The sequence below is a fragment of the Ictidomys tridecemlineatus genome, chromosome 1 (genome assembly GCF_052094955.1).
Source record: "Ictidomys tridecemlineatus isolate mIctTri1 chromosome 1, mIctTri1.hap1, whole genome shotgun sequence".
In the NCBI taxonomy this organism is placed as follows: domain Eukaryota; kingdom Metazoa; phylum Chordata; class Mammalia; order Rodentia; family Sciuridae; genus Ictidomys; species Ictidomys tridecemlineatus.
In genome coordinates, this window is record NC_135477.1 from 257,761,719 (window position 1) to 257,784,519 (window position 22,801).

General features: G+C 48.7%; 1 long non-coding RNA gene across 2 annotated transcripts in view; it reads right to left on the reverse strand.

Annotated features, from left to right (window-relative positions):
• Window positions 1–2,832: 2,832 nt before the first annotated feature.
• LOC144365725 (uncharacterized) overlaps window positions 2,833–22,801 on the reverse strand; it is a 36,362-nt gene continuing 16,393 nt past the window's right edge. Inside the window, exons 2-3 of one of the 2 annotated variants that reach the window (XR_013424512.1) lie at window positions 4,070–6,593; window positions 2,833–2,967 (exon numbers count right to left, since the gene is read on the reverse strand). This is a non-coding gene — a long non-coding RNA (uncharacterized LOC144365725). Of the gene's footprint in view, window positions 6,594–22,801 lie in introns of both variants that reach the window. The other variant, XR_013424511.1, reaches the window with a different exon arrangement.

Below are 22,801 nucleotides of genomic sequence, written 5' to 3' on the forward strand. Positions count from 1 at the left end.
TTTTATTCTTTTAATGAATGCACTCAATGCAATAAATTTTCCTCTTAGTACTACCTTCATAGAATTTTTTAAAACAGGAAACCACTATTTCATGAGGGTCTTGTATTGCAGAAAAAAAATGGCTTGGTGCTCATCCTAAATCCCTTGCCAACAGGGCTAAAACCCAAGGGACCCTCTGCCTTTCTAGCCCCATTCCCACAGCCACCCCAGGGACAAGGACAGCTTTGCTACTTCAAGTGGCCTCCACTGCCAGAGCCCCGAGTTTCCAGGTGTCCAGACTGCTGAAGTCTCCTGTTACAGACGCAGGCTGCAGCGGTGGGAGACGAAGACATGTTTGACAGAGGTGATGTTGATGGCTGTGCAGCAGTGTGAACGGAGCCAGTGATGGTGAAGGACACACTCAAGAATGGTTTCAATGATAAATTTTACCACCAGTAAACAATGTTTTAAAAAATAGGCCACTGAGATAGAAAGGCTGAGTGAGCAAAAGGGAAACCAGAATTGAAAAATTAACACTCAGAAATGAGCTATCTCCTCTGCACCCTTTCAAGAATAGGCAGATATCCTGCTTGCACACCCCACATCATGAATTAGACATCAAATAAACAGCAATAAGAAAAAGACAGTTTCCTAACAAGGCTCTGCTCCCCTGAGAGCCACAGAGCTGTCAGCCTTCCTCAAGACGGCAAAGTTGTGCTCCCTTAATTAGTTTTCCTACCAACTGCCCACATAAGTACTGTAAAGCCAGCTGCATATACTACTTTGGGGGCGGGGGAGGTGATAAAAGGAAGAAACAACAGCATTTGCAAACCTGAGCCTACTAAATTGTTTTGAATTTTATTTCCAGTTCAATTGATATTTTATTCTCTAACCTCAGAACAGCTGTGTCACCCTCCACATCAGAAAGAAACCTCACAACACGGTGTTGTGGGCTTATAACACAATGAGGCCTCAAGTTCCTAAAGCAATCCTGATGACGCTGAGTATTCTATTTCCTAGTTTTCACCTAATTCCTCTACCACAGACCCAGAACTTTCTTTCCCAAACTCATATATAAACATCCTCCCTAATTTGTTATCCAACAAAATGCCCAGTTCAGTTGCAAGAAGTCAGAAAATGCCTAATTCAAGGCACATCACCAAATCCAAATGCAATCATTTCCAGCCTGAACAAGGCAGAGATGGACTTCAATGAATCGGTCTGCACACAGCCCTGTCCCTAAGCACATGGACAGGATTCCCTAAAAAGGCTTCAATACAGCTACAGTGTCCCATATTCAGGAGCGTGGACTGAGCCAGGTGCGGTTCTACGGGTTTCCTGTGTGCTAACCTGTGAGTCTTCACACCAGTCCAGTCCTGGCGGGTCTGTCACCCACCATGATGGGACCACTGTGCCACTGCTCAAGGTCATGAAGCTAGGAAAGCCACCTGGACCTCTGCTCTGTGCTGCCTCCCAGGAAAACCAGGCTTTTCATGCACGTCACCTCAGCAGGCTCTGAGTATTGCCAAGTTCTGGAAACTTCAATTCCAGTAAGGCTTTGCATCGTAAAGGTATTTATTTTTATTATGTCATACATCATAATATGGCATTGTGTAATATTATACTATAATGCCCATTGTATAATATATGGCACAAATATTTTATAATACAATTTATATATTGTACATAAAGATAATTTATTACGTTCATTTCTGTTGTGTTTCACATAATTGGAGAAAGTTCCCATTTACTTGGTACTGCAAAAGTGCCTGCTGAGATTTTTCACTGGTCCATTCTGTTTTGCCTTAGTCATAAAGATTGGATTATTAATCTCACATGTCTTTAAAGGGCATGGGCTTCATTTATTTTTATTCTAGATTATTTTCTGTACTTGAAGGGAAATAATTTAACAGGCCTTGGTGTACAGAATGTTAAAATATTTCCAAGAGCTGGAACGGAGCTCAGTGGTAGAGCACTTGCCTCACATGCATAAGGCCTGGGTTCCAACCCAAATACAAAAAAAAAAAAAAAATTCTGGGGCACTTTTGGGCACCTTATGTGAAAATATGCTACTTTTGTGGGTAGACAGCCCTGCACCCACCCACCAGGCTTCCTCATGCTACCAAGTGTGTCCAGTGGGCTGACCTTTCCACTGGGGGTGGGATTTCTATAGAAGTCACAGCATCATTACTGACACCTCTGAACCCAGCCCTAGCCGCCCTCCAGCCAATGACTTGGAACATCTCCCCCTACACTCCTAAATGAGCCACTGTCCACTCTGGACTAAGTTCTCTTGGGAACGTCAAGGGCTAAAGTGAGGAAGACCAGGATGTCTTGAATGGGCACACCCCTGCTCATCTCACCCTGGGAGAGAAGGTCAGGAGGCAGTGTAGCCAGACGACATGACTCATCTCCCCAGAGATTCGCCCTCACCAGAGGACACTTTATTTAATAAAAGCTGAGTGCACGGTACTAAAGTGCAGAGCGCCTGCCCTGCACAGTACCTGCCCCCGGCCCTACTGGCTTTCCTAGAACCAGTGACTGAGGCTGGGGCCAGTGCCCAGGGAGTCAGTCTGCCATGGCCGGCTGGAAGGGGGGCTAGACCTGCTTTGCTATAGAGCCGGGGGCATCTCCCCTGCTCCGACTTCCCCCAGCTGGCCGGGTCACAGACTTCCTTCCCCCGTGGTTCTGGGCAGCAGCGCCCTCCTGGCCAAGAGAAAAGCATGATCCAGGTGGCTCTGGTCCAGAATGAGAACGACATGGAGGAGAACTGAACCCAACATGGTGAAGCCCTGCAATGTCCAGCCACCCGCAGGCCCTCCTTACCCAGGAAAAATCATGTGCTCTCACAAGTCACTGATGTTGCGTTGTTTAATGCACAGCATATCACAACAAACCAAAAACAACAACAACAAAAAAAAGAAAGACGCTGACTGCTACATTCGACCACGCATTGGTGGACCCAGTCACAAAATATATCCACAAGACCTAAAGGAGAAAGAGAAAATGCAAAGATCTTAGGAGATCCACAGACTGGACTGAGTCCTCTTTAGTGAAAACCATGTTTATGAACCAAAGTTTCCAAATCTGCTTTTCTAAAAGCACAATAACTAGATGGCTACTGACTGCTCTCCTGGAGGCTACCAGGGACAGCGTCCCTTGCCCTACCTGATTCCTTACAGAGGGAGCAACATGGGAGGACCACTCCTGGCCCTTTGCCCCACCCCTTGCCCAGCCTGCCCAGGAGAGTGGAAAGGGCTTCTCCCTGGCATGCCTGAGAGGTCGCCTCCCTCTCCTGTCTCCACATTCCATCTGCCTCCCGGGAGCACACCATCCAGTCTGTGGGCTGTATATTACCAGGCTGGAAGGGCTTTCTTGCAGGGGAGGGCTTATCAGGGACCGGGTGATGAGATGAGAAGTTAGGGTAGGGGAGCAAGACAGCATCCCTGCAGACCTAATTGCTTTTCACAGAAAGTCGTGTATTATTAATGGAGTTTGAGCTCCTGCTATTTGACACCTATTTTCTTTCTCAACTGATTCCTAACTCAGGCAGGAAAGGAAGAAAGAGATTTTCATTATTTTAGCTTTGAGCTAAAATAATTTACTGTTGCATAATTTAGAGTACTATAAACATTATGCAATTCACAGAAGGAATTCCTGAATTTAAGTGTGAGATCCATGGGGACCAACAAGAGGGACCCATGTCCATGGGTACGTGGGGACCTCATGGAGCACTGCCTAAAGACCCCTTGTTCAATAGGCCTCCACAGTAGGATGTGAAAGATGTGAAACAGGCTAAAATCCAGAAAAAGATATTAAATCAATTACAACGGTGGCCAATCAGTCCCTCCATGTTAGAACAGTGATGGATTTTAGTATATACAGTGGTTTGGAACTTAAAGAGAATGGTCAATGTTCTTAACATCAATGAGGCCGAACTCCTGTGAGTCATTAAAAAAAAATCACTGCCTTTCAGATCAACTCAGTACATTCAAAACATTTCCTCTTGCTGAGAGGACTAATAACAGTAATGAACTATGGAAGCTTCTAGAACAGTCACATGAAAGTTGATAATTGAAGAAATAAGTACCTTAATCAATGAATTGCTCTGTTACTACCAATTTTCGGGGTATGAGCCACAGTTTCCATTCTCACAATAATGAGGCTTTGGGAAGACAGAGAATTCACACAGCGGAGAGTTTCCTAAGATTTTTCTCAGGTGACTCCATGCAGAGGAGAATTTACCCATCGGGGTCTATATGGCTTGGATGTAATGTTTTCCCCAAAGACTCCTGTGTTGAAGGTGTGGTCCCCAGTGCAGCAGTGTTCAGTGGTGGACTTTGGAGAGATGACTGGATCATGGCAGCTCTGACTTCATCAGTGCATTAATTTATCAATGGATTGGTAATTCCATGGCATTATTAGAAGGTAGTGGAGACCGCGGGATAGAAGCTTGGGAATCGGCAATATGCTGTTCCACTGCGGCTTGAACGACAGCAACATGGTCCTTCAACGGGCTTTGTTGAGAGCCACAGCTGAGTCGGAATGGCCCCTGGCATTTTGCCAGAAGTACTGGTTGAGAGGCCAGCCATTAAGAGGATGCTGGATTGATTCAATTGTATATCAGACCTTTACTGTCCGGTGATAGGACGGCTCTTGCTGCTACCCTGGAGTTCTCGCAGGGTTCTGAGAGTGAGTGCGTGCTCAACCCCGGGAGAGGGAGTTCCGGTTGGTGTGTGGTGTGTTCCTGGAGGAGCCTCGGGGGTGGCATTCGGGAGTGTGCGTGGAGTGCTATGGGAGTTCAGAAATGAAGTCTGTTCCTGCGTGAGTGGCTCGTGATTTGTGCCCAGCCAGACTGCGGCATTTGGCGGCCCATGGGGGGAACGTCTGAAGCTCGGAGGTGAGTAAAATTGCTCGCCCCTGAGGGAAGGCGAGAGGATGGGTGACCATTTCAACAAACAATGTGTTCTTGTTTTGATTTGTTTTGTTTTTGTTTCAAGCTGCCTATCCCTAGAACTTTCTCAGGCAAACTGGGAAAAATGGTTGGCTCAAGGCTTGAAGTTGTTCGCCCCCGAGGAAGAGATAGAAATAGACCACAAATGCACCTCGGCCTTCCACCATGATGTTCCATAGAGTTAGCCATAGGGGGGTTCGTCTCATCCCAACTGCAGAGTAATGAAGCCAGTCTACCCTGGACTGAAACCCCTGAGACTGTGGGTCTCCTCCTCCAAGTTGATTTTCTCAGGTTCTTGTCACAGTGAAAACTGCTAACCCAGAGTCTCAACCTTCGTACCCTCTAGGAACCTGCTGTTAGTCTCCTTACATGTTCTCCAGGTGAGAGAGAGAGAGAGAGAGAGAGAGAGAGAGAGAGAGAGATTAAAGTCATTAAGTAATGAAAAATCTTCTCCCCAGTGCACCAGTAGACCCAGGTGCTTCCTGTTTCCCCAGGTGGCTCTCAGATTTAAACTGGCTCTCAACATGGAGAGGACAGCATTGACCATGCCTCTATTCTCTGTACTGTATGCTGATGTTTTCCCATCTGGGGCCTTGCTGGTCCCAGAGGGGTTGCTCCCCTTATGGCTAACTCCTTCCTAAATAGAGCAAACTCCTCTCTGGAGCATGATTTTTAAAAGCAAGCCAACCAATACAGAGCCCACACCCCACCACCTCCCACATTAACCTTTCACACTGGGGTCACATGCACTGGCCCTACTCATCCCTGGGCCAGATGTCAGACTACAGGTACAGCCAATCCCAAGCCCGCTTCTGCCCCACCTGTTCCTACCCATGAAAACCACAACAAAGGCATTTGCTCACACTTGTCCCATGGCCTCTGCCTCCCACTGACCCTGGTGTTCCTCCCTGAGCCATCTGGGCTGTGACATGCACTACCCCTCATCTGGGCTGTGACTGGGAGAGAAAACATTCTTTTCACTGGAAAATGGCTCCTGATCGGTTGACCTTAGCAAAACCTAGATTACCTATATTTTAAAAGAGGGCCCACCTGCGAGAACCAGAGGGCACTGTCTAGTAGCTGAGGGGAACCCAGGGGCTGAGGGCCAGCCCTGCCCAGCAACCCACAAGAAGATGGGGATGTAACTCTAACAACTGCAGGGGACCGAATTTAACCAGCCACCTGAAGAAGCCATCCATCCTCCAAACCTCCAGAGTAGAGCTCACTGGGCCTTGTGAGCCCTGTGCAGAGCACCCAGCTGGACCCACCCAGAACTCCAAGATAAAGAACCACGAGATGGTCAGGCCCTGCTGTGAGCCACTCAGTTTGTGGCCATTTGCTACAGAGCGTGGAAAACTCTTTCAATACATATGTGATGAAGAGTCTGTGGATGCTCTCGTGGGTACTGTGTGTAACCTCCCTTTAAATGTACGTAGCGCTTTGTTACGTCTCCTCCCATCCAGATAAGCCATGTCATCTTGCTTATCTTGCTCTGGGGGAAGCATGAGGTCCATCCACAGGTACGTGCCCTCCACAGAGCCCCGCAATGCGTGTCGCAGTGAATACACGTGGCTGTGCTGTCTCCCTCTGGCTTGTCAACCGCGACCAACCTCCCAGGTGACATCCTTCAGTAGCCAATATAGTCTCAAACTCTCAAAGTCTAAGGAAACAATATTAAACATGCTTTTATTTTAAAAAATCTGTTCTGAAATAACCAGATCAATTCTGCATCAATAATTAAGAGAATTAAAATCAACCTCAAAATTTCATCCAGGCTTTACTAGGTATTCTACTGGCAGAACTGTTCTCAAGAGAAACCACGGTGAGGCTTGATCAGATCGGGTCATATACATATACCCCAAATCCCTTCTCACTGGGAGTCCTTATTCCAGACCCTTAAACCCCTATGTGGGTCGACCCCTTCACCTCCCAAACCTCATCTCCTACCACCCTCCCCTCAGACTCTGCTTCAGCCATGCTGGCCTCCTTATTCCCTGGATATGTCAATTAAGTACTCACCTCAGGGCCTTTGCACAGCTGTCGACCCTGACCAGAATACTCTTTCCCTCACCCTCATCATGAGCAAGACACCCGCTCATTGTTATGTTCTCCATAGGCTCTCCATGGACACCCTATGGAAATTGTACCCCGACCCTACTGCCCTCTATTCCTCTTCCTTGTTCAGGACAAACAGGTGGAGCAGGGGTCCTAGGGTCAGAGGTCCAGAGGAGGCTCTACCTGGCCGTACTGTGACTTGTTCCCAGTCACAGGCTGTCTGTGCTTGCTGGGCGTCCTGAGGAGGGGACCATCTTTCCATCTGGGTCCTGAGGGAACCGGTGGTCCTCACCTCGCCTCCCCCCTGCCCAGTGACCTTGTGTGCTCCTTGGTCCCCTTCCTCCCAGATTATAAGTGCCAGGGAACAGGCCTTGGTGGTCCCTGGCTGTGTCACCAGTGTCTGGAGCAGTGCCTGCCCCTCGGGGAGCAGCAGAGCCCCTGGGCCCTGGGTGGAGAGGAGGGGAGGGAAGAAGCACAGGATTCCCCCCACCACGAGGGGCCACGCGGCAGCCCCTCCAAGTCCAGAGGCAGGAGAAGCAGCCCCCAGGAGTGTTCCCACCGGAGCCGGGGGACACGGCATCACCCGCACACCACCCCTTGCTGCTCCTCCAGGGACACTTCACTGTGGACATCTGAGCCCCGGAGCAGTTAGAAGCCATGAGCAGGTGTTATCTGGCCCACAGAGAAGCAGCAGGCTTTTATGGTGCCATAGCTGCTGTCCACCTAACGTCCCTTCCCCTTGTCCCTGGGTAACAGATTCCTGCACCCATTCAGGGAAGCTGTGGACCCAGCTCCAAGACCAGCGCTTCACATCTGCCCTCACAACAGGGTGTGGCCTGGGACTCAGCTAAGCTCAACAAAGTGTGAGTGAGAGCGTGGGGGTCTTCTGGGGGGCTTGATAAAGGGGCTGATGTGAGCAAGACAAGCGTCCTCTGTTCCCTTCTCCCCACCCCCACTCCTGCTGTGTAGATCACAGCATGATGGCTGGAACTCTCTCAGCCTCTTGGGCCATGAGTTGCATTTGGTAAAAAGAGCCACATGCTGAGGGTGACCAAGCAGGAGACTGGCCCTTGAGGACATGGGTGCTGTGCCTCCAGCCTGAGCTGTCTGCCACCCACTTCTCCTGAGATGATAAGCCCTTAGGGTTGAAGTCCTTATTACTTGGCTTCTGTGTTGGGAATCACTATCCTTCAGTCAAGGGCCACTAGGACACCCCTCTGACTGAACAGGCTCCGTTCCTGACCCAAGGCAGTAAAGCAGAGCACAGGCCGGGAGCCAGGAACGTCCTGGCAAGGAGGAGGAGACGGGCTCACCACAGGTTTGGTCTTTGTGCCTAACAAAAAGTTGACACTACAAAAATGCATCGAATGAATAAAATACAAACCAAAAATATCAGCCACAACAAGAAACAGCTGGAACGTAATAAAGCTCTTCCATATTTGACAAAATTTCTAATTTAAAATGAGCTAATATTGCTCAAATTTAAAATCCCTGCATTTGTTCTAGCATGTTGTTTTTTTTTTTTAGTTCTACATCCTTAAATTTCTTCATTTGTACAAATGAAATTCAGATTTTGACAGATCAAGGTTTATGTGACTTAATTAGATTAAGGAACAGTTTCTAATAAAATAATCCATGCAGATTCTGAGGTACAATAAGACTAACTCAAAATTGGATGGCAAATGAATTAATTCGGGAATGCAACAGGGGATATATTTTGAGCTTCTTCTATAGGTGAAATACAGTTGCTCTGTATCTCAGGCAAAATCTAAGAAAAAAATAATCACAGGCTGCTATGTAATTGTCACCCATATAGATGTTATTAGAAGAAAAAAAATCAAAAAAAGAAAACAGTCAAATTGGTCTAAAATGTGAGAGGGGGAAAAAAACAATTCTCAAGTCTAAATTAGCTTTGCATTTAAAGTATAATCACAACAGAGAAGAGAACCATTGTTCTGCTGACGGCTGTGAGTGTGTGGTCTTTTCAATGTGTTTTCAGGTGGACTGTGTAGAGTTCTAGGACTCCATACACTAAGCAGATAATGACACGAGTGCTCAGCCGCAGCTGGCCGTGCCCACATCAGCCCATTTATTCAAAAATATATTTTTGGAGCATGTAGAAAGGACTTGGCTCTATGCAAGAAGCTGAGAATAAGGCATGGAAAATAAGCAATATTTCCAAACAAGGGTGCAGAGAGCAGTGAACCCGGTGTGACAGGGACAGTCATGCACCTGAGCCAGGCTAAGGGTGAGCATGCTTCAGGGCAGACTCCTGGTGCTGATACAGAGTCCCAGGAGCTCTCCAGGCGCAGGGCGGGGAACTTCTGCTCTCAGGGAATGAGCTGTGAAGCAAGGAAGGAAGAGGCAGGTGTCCAGCATCTGCCGGACAGTGGTGAGGACATAGCGGGTAGGCTGGCAGCCAGAGGAAGATAGATGGGCCTGGGGGCGCAGAGGCCAGCAGAGATCTCTCCCTGGTCAGCTGGGCCAGTAGAGCCACTGTCCACTAATCTTCATACGTCTCTGTCCCTGAGCTCTGGGTACCCCAGTGCCCTGTGGCTTTGCACACCTCCCACCAGAATGGGTTGAATTCACCCAGAATGGGCGAATGCTTCGCCCCATCAGTGATGGACTTCACCATGTGACTCCCATTAGCCAATCAGTGGACAGGAGTTGTGATGTGCGGGTCCCAGACCTCAGCTGGAGACGCACCTCAGCTCAGCCTCCCCAGCTCGCCCTCCAGTACCTTCCCATGGAGGAATGACCTATGACCTTTGCCCCTTTGAGCCATGCACAGTGCTGAGCAGAGCAGAGCCCAAACCACCGCCTCAAGCCAAGCACAGATGACCTGCAGCCTGAAGCAGAGACGCAGCCCAGCAACTAGTGTCCAACTGCAGGGTGTGAAGAGGGGAGCGAAGGATTGTTGTGGCAAGTCACTTCCTGTGGGGATGTTCTGCTACGGAGAATCTTAGTGACAACAGCTGAGTAATACACACCATGTTACGAATCTTAAATCTCACCCGAACGAGGAAATCCCCACTAATGGTTCTAATCAGAGGAGGGATAAGGAAGGGCTGGCATTTTGGCAACTGCTCACTTCATTTGTGGAATGGGGAGTTGGGAGGTTTCCGTCAACGCCCTGAACCACAGCAATGGCCCAGAGTTGAGAGGAAGAGACGATCCCGAGGCCTGCTGAGGTGACATCCAGGACTTCCTTGGGGTGAGGGAGGGGACAGGTTTTTGATAACTCCTGCTTTCCGGCTCCACTGCACTTCCTAACAGGGGATCTTAAGGATGTTTTAGCAGGGAACAAAACGAATCCCATTTGGCCAGTGCCACAGGTGTCCCAGGTGTTTGGGGCCACCCTTGCTCTGGAGCACCCCAGAGAGGCTGCAGCTGAGCTGAGGTTGGGGAAGCTCTGCGGGCACCTGGGTAGAACTGACAGTGGCCAAGGGAACCAGGAGGCATGCGGCATGCGAACAGGGCTCCCAGGAGAAATGGAAACCCAGTGCTAGACAGGAGAGGGCCGCCCAGGAACAGAGCAGCGCCGAGTGCTGCCAACACTGGAGGGCTTCAACCCGGAGGCTGATCACCGATTGCGGAGTCAGTGGCCGAAAGAGTGTCTCCTGCAGCACCGCCAGACTGCCCTGGCTCAGCTTCCTTCAGCGGGAATCACAGGAAGTGCTACGGAAAGTAGAAATGAAAGGGGACACTGCTTCTGCTTCTGCCCTACATGAGTCTGAGGCTGAAATTTGGAGACCTCAGACCAACGGCAGGACTCACAAGGCAGATTCCGAGGCCTGCGCCTCAAAGCAGTGGTCGAAACCACAAGTGAAGAGAGAAGGGGAAAAGGAGCGAGGACCTCGGGGAAGTGCCAGGCAAGCAGTCTGAGGTCCCAGGGGAGGCAGAGGGTCAGCAGTGAAGGCTAGAAACTGCTCCTAGTGTCATGGAAGCCAGGAGGAGCAAGCCCTGGGAGGGAAGTCATCGAGCAGCGACAGCAGCCCCAGCTGAGCCAAGCAGGAGTAAAAGGGAGATAACAGGCAGCACTGGGAGGGAGAGAGCCAGTGCCACAGGGGGGACAGATCCAGTGCCACAGAGGGGACAATGTCCGCCTCTGAAAGTACAAGGAATGAAGAGAAGTGGGTGCCGGGGAGAGGACAGGAGTCCATTCTTTGGAGAATCTTGGTGAGAAGGGCGGGGATGTGGCAGCCTAGGATGGGTGAGAGGAAGATGCATAAGGACCAAGGAAGAACCAGAGAGCAGGGTGACCTTGGATGCCACTTGACCTTCGAGTAGAATGTGTGGCAATGGGAGCAGCTTGGGAACTTGAACAGGGAGAGCCTTCAGACTGAGCAGCTGCTTAACGATGGATGAAGGGAAATCATAGTTGGATCCCAAATGAGGTAAGTGCGTGTGTTAGCCGGACGCAGGTCTGCACCAGGCACAGAAGGCCGAGGCCGGAGTCGGATTCAAAGCCAGCCTCAGCCACGTAGCAAGGCCAAGGCCCCAAGCAACTCAGTGAGACCCCGACTCTAAATAAAATATTAAAAAGGGCTATGGGGATGCTGCTCAGTGGTCAAGTGCCTGGGATCCATCCCTTGTACTGGACGTCCTCCTGCGGGACCAGTCGTCTGGGTCCCTCTGTTGTTTCTTAAAACATGGTGTGACCAGACAGCAAGAGTTCAGCCGAGAGCACTGAGGGGTCATGGGAACAGGAGGGAAAAGGTCCACCTTCGTCAATGAGAGCAAGAGTGACAAACACCTTGGGGATCCACTGTAAAGGGGACGAGAAAAACCACAGAAAGGCTGTTATCCCCGAGCTGAGCCACTCCTGGGGACATCATGCTAGGTGGCCGCGCTCCTCCTCCATCATGGCATGTCATCTTCACACAACCTTTGGAGGGAGGCAGGAGGAAGAACAGGGAAAGGTGAAACCCGAGGTCAGAGTGCAGAAAGCCAGCCACGTAGAAAGACGAGGGCGGAGAAGCATCAGTGCAGGAGGGTTCGTTAGGAAAGACCTAGAGACACCACGCTCCGCTCCTGGACGGGAGGAGGTGCTGAGTGACGGCCAAGCCACAGTGTGGACTGCACTGGCGGACAGGGTCGTGGGCGTTGGGATGTTAGGTCCCTCCAGAGGCTAACGGCAGGTCATCGCATGGTTAAGGGGAATCACGGTTCATGAAATTAAATATGCTAACCAGTTGACCTTGAGATGAGCAGAGAACCCTGGACTTCCCAGGTGGGCCCAGTGTGACCACGAGGGTCTGAAGCAGAAGAGACCAGGGAGATGGCAGCGTCAGCAGGACTGAGCACAACAGCTGGCTGTGACGATGCAGGGCTCATGACCCACGGCAAGTGGAGGGGAAATGGAGTTTCTAAAAGGAACACAGCCCTGATGTCACCTGGAATTCAGCCCAGGGAGAGTCGTGGGGGCTTCTGAACCCTGGAACAGTGAGGTAATAAATGCACGCTGTTTAAAGCCGCCAAGTTTGTGGAGATCTGTGGCAGCCAGTGCAGGACACTCGTATGGCGGTGCCCCGTGGAGCTGTGTGGTGCGGTGCTCGGAGAAAACCAGATCACACCGGCAACTGTACCACAAAGCATGCTTTGATCTGGGAAAGTTTCCTATCGCTTGATAAAATACGGGGACAGATTTTAAATCATTTCCTCAGAGAACACACCACCTGTTCCACCCTTTGTTCCAGAACAAGCTGCATAGTTCCACAGAACTCCTGAGAGCTTTGTTCTGGAATGTAAGCCTCTGCACCAACTGGAAGTAGACGGCTACCTCGCACACTGCTGCTCCTGGGGACTCACTCACAAGTGCTCTTAGGCCTGCGCCATCGCTGACTCTGCAGGGAGGCCCCCACCCTTAGCAGTGAGGCTGTGTCACGCATTGAGTGAAGACTGAAGTCCTTAAACAAATGGCAAACAGACTACTGGACTCCTGTGCTCTGCTTGAAATGCGAATGTGCCATCAGCACCTTGGTCGGCTTAGGCTGCCATCACTGAATCCTGTGAACTGGAGGGCTGATAAGCACCAGGAATTTATTTATCACAGCTCCAGAGGCTGCAAGTCCAAGACCATGGTGGCTCTGGGGAGGCCTCGTTCAGATTGCAAGGAGACTCGGGTCTCCTTGTACCTTCACGCAGAAGGACATAGTCCCAGCACAAGGGGCCACCTACAGCCCACCTCCTCATACCAACATCATGGGGATGAGTCCCACCTGAGAACCCTGAAAGGGCATAGATGCACAGTCCCTTGAGACGACCTGGTGTAACATTTGTCAGGCCTGATGGGCAGGTGGCCAGAAGCAGCCTCTGGGGGCAGTGTCACAAAGGAAGCCCTGGACACTGGCAGGCCACACTCTAGGCAGAGGCACGCTCACCCTCAGAGGCACGTGCGCCCAAGTGCTGCGTCCCACCGATGTCCCCGGCTGTGGGAGGCCACTTCCTTGTGTGCATTCCACATGCCTGTGTTACACTGTGAGAGCGCAACACTCTCAGCCCCAGTATCAACTGGGGTCTAATTGTGGGCTGAGTCCCCACACTGACCAGCTTAAGCTGGACAGGAATCTGACTAAGGTATCAGGTTCCAGTAGGAGTTAGGTTTGGTCTCCAGCAACTGGAAACAAAACCTGTGGCTCCCAGAAGAGACTGTGTCACTTGCCTTGACAACAGCCCCAGGGTGACAAGTACCACTGCCCCCCTCCAGACCCTCCAATCAAGAGATCCGGCTGCGGCCCCCACCAGCGAGGTCTTCAGGAAGCCACTGTCCTTACCTGCACTGTTCAGAATCTACGGCACTTACCACATCCATGGGCCCAGCCACGTCACCGGCTGCAGCTTGGCCCAAAGGGTTCTGGGGACATAGTTTTTATTTTGTTTTGTTTTATTTTATTTGGCTTCCACCTTGGGGAGATGGGCATGAAAACATGGCAAACATCTATTCCATGTCTACAGCCAGAGGACCTTCCTCTTTAAAAGGAGGAGTTAGAGGAGGAAAAGGAGGAAGGATCTATGTGCTGCTTACAGAAAACAAGGATAAAATCAATCAGAGCAGACAAGTGAGAAATAAGAAGATGAATGAAGAGCCGTCCGGAGGTAGGCACGAAACCATCCCCCCCAGTCACCCAGGCCAAGCGGAGCTCAAGACAAAAGTGAAAGTGTCACAAGGACCCTGTGCGTCAACCTGGGGGACAGTCTGTGAGACAAGGAATCGAATCGTGAAGTCTCCAAGAGTCAAACAGCCTGTCCCCAACAGCTGCACCAAAACAGAGATTGAAATAAAAAGAATTTTGATCCAAAAAGAAAATGGAGCAGCAGGACACAAGGCTCTCAGTCTAACCAGATCAAAGTGTGCTGAAACCAGGGACTCAGGAAATGTCACGCCACTGGAGGGACCCACCAGGACGCTTGTTATCTGGCTTCCAACTGAGAAGATGGAAATGGAAAATATGGTAAACATCTAATTCATTTCCTTAGAGGGAGGACTTTCCTCTTTAAAAGGAGGAGGTAGAGGAGGAAAAAGAGGAAGGAGGGCGATGGATACCGTCCTTAGCCATCTCATCAGGTAAGCCCTTGGTTCTGAGGGTCTCATAGAGAGACAGAATCACCATCCCAGGAAGTAGCCTTATCACAGGAGGAAAAAATAGAAACTAATAACAGCTCAATAAATCACTTCAGGAGACTTTAGAACATCCTCACAAATATTCTTGGGTTCAATAATAAACCAAAGTCAATTTTCTAAAAAGAAAAATCAGTCATTTTAATTAGAACCATGGCCTATCGAACTCTGGAGTATGGGGTCAAAGTAGTATTTAAAAGATTTAAAATTCTATTTATTTAAATACTTTAACCATTAGGAAGAATAAATATGAACTAAATATATCTACTTAAAAGGGTAAATATTTTTAAAAAGTGAAAAATGCAATTTTGCTCAAGGAAAGCAGGAGGAAGAAAATAACAATCAAATCAGAAGTTAACAAAAGAAGTAGAATTACTAAACTAACCCCAGAACTTTAAAACCAGAAGAAATTTAGGACTAATATTTTAAAGATTCTTTGTATGAATATATGCTGATTATATTTAAAAGCTCTGAAAAGATGGATGATTTTCAAAAAAATCTAGATGATCTAAAGCAATTTGAGACAAGATAGCAAATATCTGTCATTAGAACCTATTTTAGAAAAAGATGACAACTTAAAACCCACATTTTAATTTCTAATATCATTCTGCAATGAAAAGGAACTAGTCCTCCTTAGAGAAATGGCGAATTCCTAGACAAAATGAGCCTGGAGTATCTTATAATGCAAAAAAAAAAACAAGGAAATTCTCAAAAAAAAAAAAAAAAACAAAGTCAAAGGACACAGGAGTCAACAGAAAACATCCCCAAGGACAAAAAGTGAAACAAACAATTTGAGTAACAAAATAAAACCATATTTAGGATTGGAAACCAAAGCATAAGATTAATGCCTATCAGCCCATACTTATAAAAACAAATAATTGAATGAGTTGATAACTAAGTAGGAACGAGGAGGCGAGTACCTCCTGTAGAAGCATCCTGAATGAAGTACGGAGCTACCCTGCCCTCAAGGGACTGCAGCAGGACCCTCACCCTGTGTGTGCCTGCACCTGGTGACTTCCATCCAAAGAGCACAGACATCAGCCCCACAGTGCAGAAACCTGGCTAACCCAGGCCAGCCTCGACAGCCAGCCGTCAGCTAACAGACCCGTGTGAGACGCGATGGTCACGGCACTTGGCCTGGGTGGTCCTCCCAGACCCCACATCTCCAGTCCAGTCATGGGAAAAAACAGAGATGAATCCCCGCTGAGGGACATTCAGAATCCTGACCAGGGCTCCTCAGAACTGCCAGACTCACCAAAAACAAAGAGGTCTGGGTGGCTTCCAAGATCAAAGGAGACACGTGATTAAATGGAACTCGAGATCTTGGACAGAAACTCGTAACAATGAGGGAGGAGGGAGGAGGGAAAACTAAGGTGATGTGCATCTTCTGGAATGGAGCTGGCCCATGAACCACCCCACCAGGTCACTTCCTGCAACCAACTTGCCTCTCTGGTGGGAGGCTTCAAGGACATGGCACGAGGTTCTGCAGGAACATCATCGTCCTTGCAGTCTGTACATCTGAAACTGCTCTCAAGAAAGAAGCTGACTCTAATAAAGGCCACGAGTACATATTAATAAATCTCCAGGTGATTCTTTCATAACTTCAAGGAAATGATCATTAATGACACTGTTAGCACAGGAAAATGCAAAAACAAAAAAAATCCTTTTAAGTAGCTAATATAATCTGATAACAACACTTGCTGGATGTTGAATGTGTATATAAATAGACACGTGGATCCTAAAAGACTGGCAAATTTAATTAAGCAGCACATTTAAAGCACATTCCAGCAAAATACAATATGTAATTTAATAGTATCTATTATTAAAATATTAACCTGTAACTTCAAAAGAGCGAATAATAAAACAAATATTTTAATACATGCTTAAAAGCCTTTTCATATAATTTGACATTTTGCAGATGAAAACAAATTTTAAAGTATTTGGTTAGCATGATTAAAAAAAATAGCTATCTTAAATCAATAGGCAACATCCTATTGGAAACTCAAAGAGCATTCCTATGGAGATCAGAAAGAAGACAATGATGGCTAGTAAGCTCCCAATGTTCACTGAGCTTCTGGAACTTAAACTTCAGATTTAACAAGAAACAAATGGAAAGACAAGGAAACACGGAGGAAAAGGTTGTAAGACCTGAAACAGGCTGGGGGTACAGCTCAGAGGTGGGGGTTTGTCTAGCATGTGCAAGGCCCTGGGTTCAGTTATCAGTACTGAAAATAAGTAAACTAAATAAGCCATCAGAACTACCCAGGGAGCTCAGCAAGTAGTCAGATTTAATACCAACACAAAACATTCTGACTTCATACTACCAACAAACTGTTAGGAAAAATACTAGAGGGAAATCCATTTTCTAGCATGAACTGAAAATGTAAATGACCACTAAGAAGAACCTCGAGACTGGATAGCACCGAGATGTGCCTCATTCATCACTGATGTTACTCAAGCCAAGAGGAGTCAAGTCCAGGAGACCCTGGGAGGAAACAGCTCTTCCAATATTCTGTTAACAGCTCAGTGTGTCTGTGCGGGGCTGTTTTTCTTTTTTGTTTGTTTGGGGTTTTTTGTTTGTTTGTTTGTTTTTTACCTTTGTTCCAGATTTTCCTCAATTTGTGTATTGAAAAAGTGAATTTCATCTCTGCCTTGTTAAAAGGTATCTCATGGTCGTTTCTATGCCTGCCCCCAAGGCTCTGAGGTTTCCTTATAAAGAGAAGGTCTCACCCTCTGGTCTTCCCTGCCCCTCATGGTGGTCCTGAAGGCCAACAGTCTGCAAGAGCAGCTCTCTGCAGGCCCCACTCCAATGCTGGTGAAAATGCTGGTCATCCTGGGATGACCCTGTGGAGTGACCACTGGCCCTGGGGCTGCCACTGGGTAATGAAGGTTCAGCACTGAGCCCTCCTTGACAAAGATCTTTCAGCCTCCTTCAAGCAGAAAAGAGAGGCATCAGTACTTCCGTCAATTTTTTTTACTTGAACAACTTAGAAAGTTGAGTTTAACAAGTTCAGAAGGAGCACAGATTTCTGAAAAGAGGAGAAGCATGGTTTTAACAATAGGAAGAGAATCAAACATATGGGTGAATTTATTTCTGGGTTCTGCACCCTGTTCCACTGGGCAATGGGTCTGTTTTTATGCCTGCACCATGCTATTTTGAGTACTCCAGCTTTGCATCCAATTCTGAACTCAGGTAGTGTGATGTCTCCAGGTTTTTGCATTTGTTTGCTTTTGGCTCAAGATTGCCTTGGCAATTTAAGGTCTTATATTTTGATAGAAATAGGAAAAACAATTTTAAAATTTCCTATGAACAATGGCATTAGAATTTCAGAGGCAGATGCATCAAATCTGTAGATATTCAAGTGATTTTCAACTAATAGTGAAGGGAAAATGGGATATACACATGCAAAAGAAAAAAAATGGAACTTTATCTCACAATGCTTATAAAATTCAACTCAAAGTGGGTTAAAAACTTAACTGCAAGACATGAAACTGTAAAAACTACTAGAAGAAAACATGGGAGAAATAGAAATGGCATTGCACTTGGCAAAGATTTACTGGATATGGCCCCAGAAGCACAGAGAATCAAAGCAAAGATTAGCAAACAGGATCACAGCAAATTGAAAAACTTGTACATAACAAAGGAAACAATAGATTGAAGATAAAACCCCCAAATTGGAAGAAATTATTTGCAAGCATACATCTGAAAAGGGACTAATAAACAAAATCTGTAAAGAACTCAATAACTAGAAAGCAAGTCAGCCAATCAAAACCTGGGCAGCTTCGAACAGGTATTTCTCAGAAGGAGACTTAAAAATGCCAATGGCTGTATGAAAAACTGCTCATCAACCCTGATCACCAGGGAGTTGAATCAAGCCACAGTGAGCTGTCACCTCACACCTGTAAGCAAGGCTACCATCACAAAGATGACAGACAAGGGTTGGAGAAAAGCAAACTCCTGTGAGTTACAGGTCGAATCAAGATGGCCATCATGGAAAGCTGCATAGACGTTCCTCAGAACACTGAAAACAGAACTTTCAAAAGATCCAGTACTACCATTTCTGTGTATATAGCTGAAGGAATTAAATCAGGGCACCAAAGAGATAACTTCCTTGTACATCGTAGAAAGAAAAGAAGGGAGGGAGGCGGAGAAAGCAAGGCAAGGAGGGAAGGTAGACAAGCCTTTTGAGCAAAGATGGTTCCAGGGAATGACCAAGAGAACACGTTTGTGGTGAACTGGAAGAGCAGGACACCATGTCCACCCCACAGTTCCGAACACGAGGACACTTCCGAGAGTAAACAACTGCACGTGCTCCAGTCACCTCTGAACAATGTGCTGTGCCATGTTAGTGCGTGCGGTTCCTTGTGGACTTGTGGACAAATGCCCACACCATGAGGCCCAGCTCCAGGCCCAGGGATTCCCAAGGCTGCCCCTCCAGTCAGCCCTAGCCACACAGTCAGGGAAGGCAGCCTTAATCAGGGACGGGAGGCAACATCCAGAACGCTCTACACAACGCTGTTTAATCCTCCAGTGGAGCTTTTCAAAAATGATATTTTGTGGCCCAATTCAAATTAAAATACAGCAAACCCTTGTATAAAATCAATAGTCAGGGAGGCAGGATTGGCTGAGGCAGGAGGATGGGAAGTTTAAGGCCAGGCTGGGAAACTTGGTAAGATAAGACCATCTCAAAATTAAAAATAGAAAGAACTGGGTTGTAGTTGGATAGTAGAACACCCCTGGGTTTGATCTCAGTACTGCAAAAAGGAAAAAAAACAAGTAAAAAAAAATAAACAGATAAATAAGAGGCCAGATAGCTGTCTGGTGGAAGCTGGAGAGGAGGTGGACAGCCCAGGACTGGCTGGCCATCAGTCAGCAGAACGGGGCCAGCACAGCCCAGGAGGAGGACATAAGGATGCCAGTGGTGTATGAAAAACTGCCCATCAACCCTGGTCACCAGGGAGTTAAGTGAGTCCACAGTGAGCTGTCACCTCACACCTGTGAGCATGGCTACCATCAAAAAGATGATAAGACACAAACTCTGTGCCAGCACGCCCCCAGACAATGGCCAGAGAGCAGGGCCCGGAAATGGGGCAGCTTTGGGGTGGCCCTCAGCTATCCAGCCAAAGTCAGTGGTGCTGGGCAAAAGGGACAGCCACAGGCTGTGTGGAATTAGTGGCTGGCACCTGGCACCAGGGGAGAGTGGGTGTAGGGAGCTGGTTCCCAGCCTGCAGCCTCCCAGGGCCAGGATGTTCTCCCTGCGCCACTGCGGCCTGCAGCATACCCACGATCAGGTCGCCAATTTTTCTACACAACAAAATTAAACTTTGAAAAAAAAAGTTTAACTTTGTGCTAGGTCCTCAAGAAGCTATTTGTGTGTTGAAAAAAGGCTGATGAGCTTATTGGAACTTCACAACCTGAGCAGAGCTAGAGAGCAGCCACACAGGCGTGCATGCACACACGTGCGCTCACACACATGCATGTGCTTACTCACACATGAGGAGCTTTTCAACACTTCATAATCCAAGCAGAGCCAGAGAGCAGCTACACACGACCACACAGACACACTCACACACGGACATAAAATAAACACACGCATGCACAAGTCACACACACACACACACACATGCCCAGGCACGTGCATGCACAGCCCAGGAGGAGGACATAAAAATGCCAATGGCTGTATGAAAAAGTGCTCATCAACCCTGATCATCAGGGAGTTAACTTAATTCATGCATATATACACATATGCACACACATGTCCCCTACCAAGATGGAAAGGATCTAATGGAACCAACCTGCTACCCAGTAAATAGTGTCCTCCTGGAGGTCTGGCACGAGCTCAGAGGGAAGAAGGTGACAGAGTTCACACTATGCAGGAAAACCCAGAAGAAACAAGGTTAGGGAAAGGCAAGATGGCGGGAGTGAGGTTGGGGGGGCTATGCTGTCTGGTAGCAGGTAGCAGGAGCTCCTCTCTAGACACACCAAGGTGGTGACGTGGCAGGTGGATTAGCCCCACTCTGGCATTACTTTGCTCAGAGTACAGCACCAAACTTGGCAGTGCTTGCTGCTTGGCTCTGCTTGCCCATACAAATGCCTCAGGATACCTCATACCCAAATCTCAAGAGGTTTTTTTCTGTGAAAAACCCTAATGAGTTCTTAATAATGCCTTAGGCTCCAACTGGTGGGTAGAGAGGTACCCTGCAGCAGCACCATGCCCTTACACCCCCATACCCCTACCCCCACACCCCTACCCCCAGCCACTCCATCCAAAATCGCAAATCCCTTCTCTCATCAGCGCTGTTGTCTGGCTCCAGGAAATCAGCAGTGGCTGTGGTCATCTATCATGTCCACGCCAGGAGTGGACATGGGGGCAGCGGTGGGCTGTGACGCAGTGCACACACAGTCTGCACCATGGGGCAGGGGGAACAAAGGCGGGAAGCTAGACCATGCCGTTCCTGGGTCACCTTCTCATGAGTGACCACTGGTCTTTCCCCAGGGAACACCCCAGTCCTGCTCTCAGGATTTAAATGATCATCTTCACAATTGTTCCATGCTCACATTTTCTGAAAATCCTGATTTAAAAATTAAAGAAAAAACTCGCATCTGGAGAAGGAACTGGGAGAAGTGACATTCCCCTGCTCCCACAGGCACCCCAGCTGCACGTCCGGAAGGCACCGTCAGGACCATCGCACACGGACACTCCTAAGCCCCACAGCACAGCGATGGCGTTTCTCGCTTTGGGTTACTCTGGGGTCCATGCAGGGGCAAGTGGAGGAAGCAGCAGGAGAGAAGCCTCTCCACGAAGCCCTTGGCCTCTGGAGCCAGACGATAAACAGGTCCAGTGTGACGAGCTCTGCATGAGACAGAGCCCGGCCAGGCCAGCACGGGAGGGACGGCCGTCTGGGAGGTAGACCTCCCAAGGGAGGCCAGGGCCAGCTGTACTCCTGCAGCATGAGTGGAGTCCTCCTGCAGAAGGACGCGGGAGTGGTCGGTAGCCATGGCGTCCTCTGCCTTTTCTCTCCCTGCCCCATTTAGACCCTCAACTGATCCCATGGTCTCTGCCCACACTGGGGGAGGGCAGGTCTTCCTTGCTCAGTCCACTGATTCTAATGCTGGTCTTTTCCAGGAACACCTGCACAGACACACCCAGAAGTAACATTTTACCAGCTCCTTGGGTATTCCCTAACCCAGGCCAGCTGACACCTAAAGTCACCCGTCACACGTTCTCCTAGTTCCCCCAACAAAGCCTCCTAGAATGACTGGCTTAAACCTGCAGAAATCCGCTCTCTCACAACTCAGGAGGCCAGCAGTCGGAGACGACAGTGTCCACGGGACCACACTCCCTCCCAGGCCTCTTTCTTGGCCACGAGGTTGCCCACAGGGCTGGGCATCCCTCCTCTGGGGGCGGTACCACTCCAGCCTCCACCTGTCTTCATGGGGCTTCTCCTCTGGGTTTCTGAGCCCAGATTTGCCTCTTGTCACCACACACCCATCATTGAAACGGGTCCACCCTAACCCAGTGTGGCCTCGCCTTTACTAATCACATCTGTAAAGACCCCGTTTGGATATGAGGTCAGGCTAGCAGGTTCTGAGGGTTGGAGAATTAACCCATCATTTTAAGACTTCAACAACTGTGCTGCCCACCCATTCCACCCTGACAGGCACAGGGCAGAGAGCTGAAGAGCTTTTCCTCTTTAGCCCTCTGTCCTGCCCAGGGAAACAGTCTGGGTGGTAACACCTGGGGAGATAAGATGCCTTGTCACCTGGACAGATGTGGATTGAGAGTCTAGGGCCTCAGGGCATCACCCCAGAAGGTGAGGGAAGGAACTGGCTAACTCCGGAATTCTTTCCTAAGAGTTCAGGAGACCTTGACGTTCCCTTCCTGGCAGCTGGGAATTGGTGAAAAGCCAGCCAAGGATTCAGGGTGACACAGACTCAGCCACGCAGGGCTGGGCCTTTGTGCCCAGGCATCGTGACTAGGCAGCCTGACCAGCGAGAGATGGATCCTTCCCTCCAGGCCCTGTCTGCTCCTGGTAGCTCCCATGCTCCACACACAGGCGGGTCAGTGGGGCCAGAGGTCAGAGGCCTCTGGAGCATTCAGGAGGCTGTGGGGAGCGGGAGGGGCTGGACTCCAGCTCTCAACAAAGTCCATTCTTCATGGCAAATGGACACACCTCCTGTTTCCAAA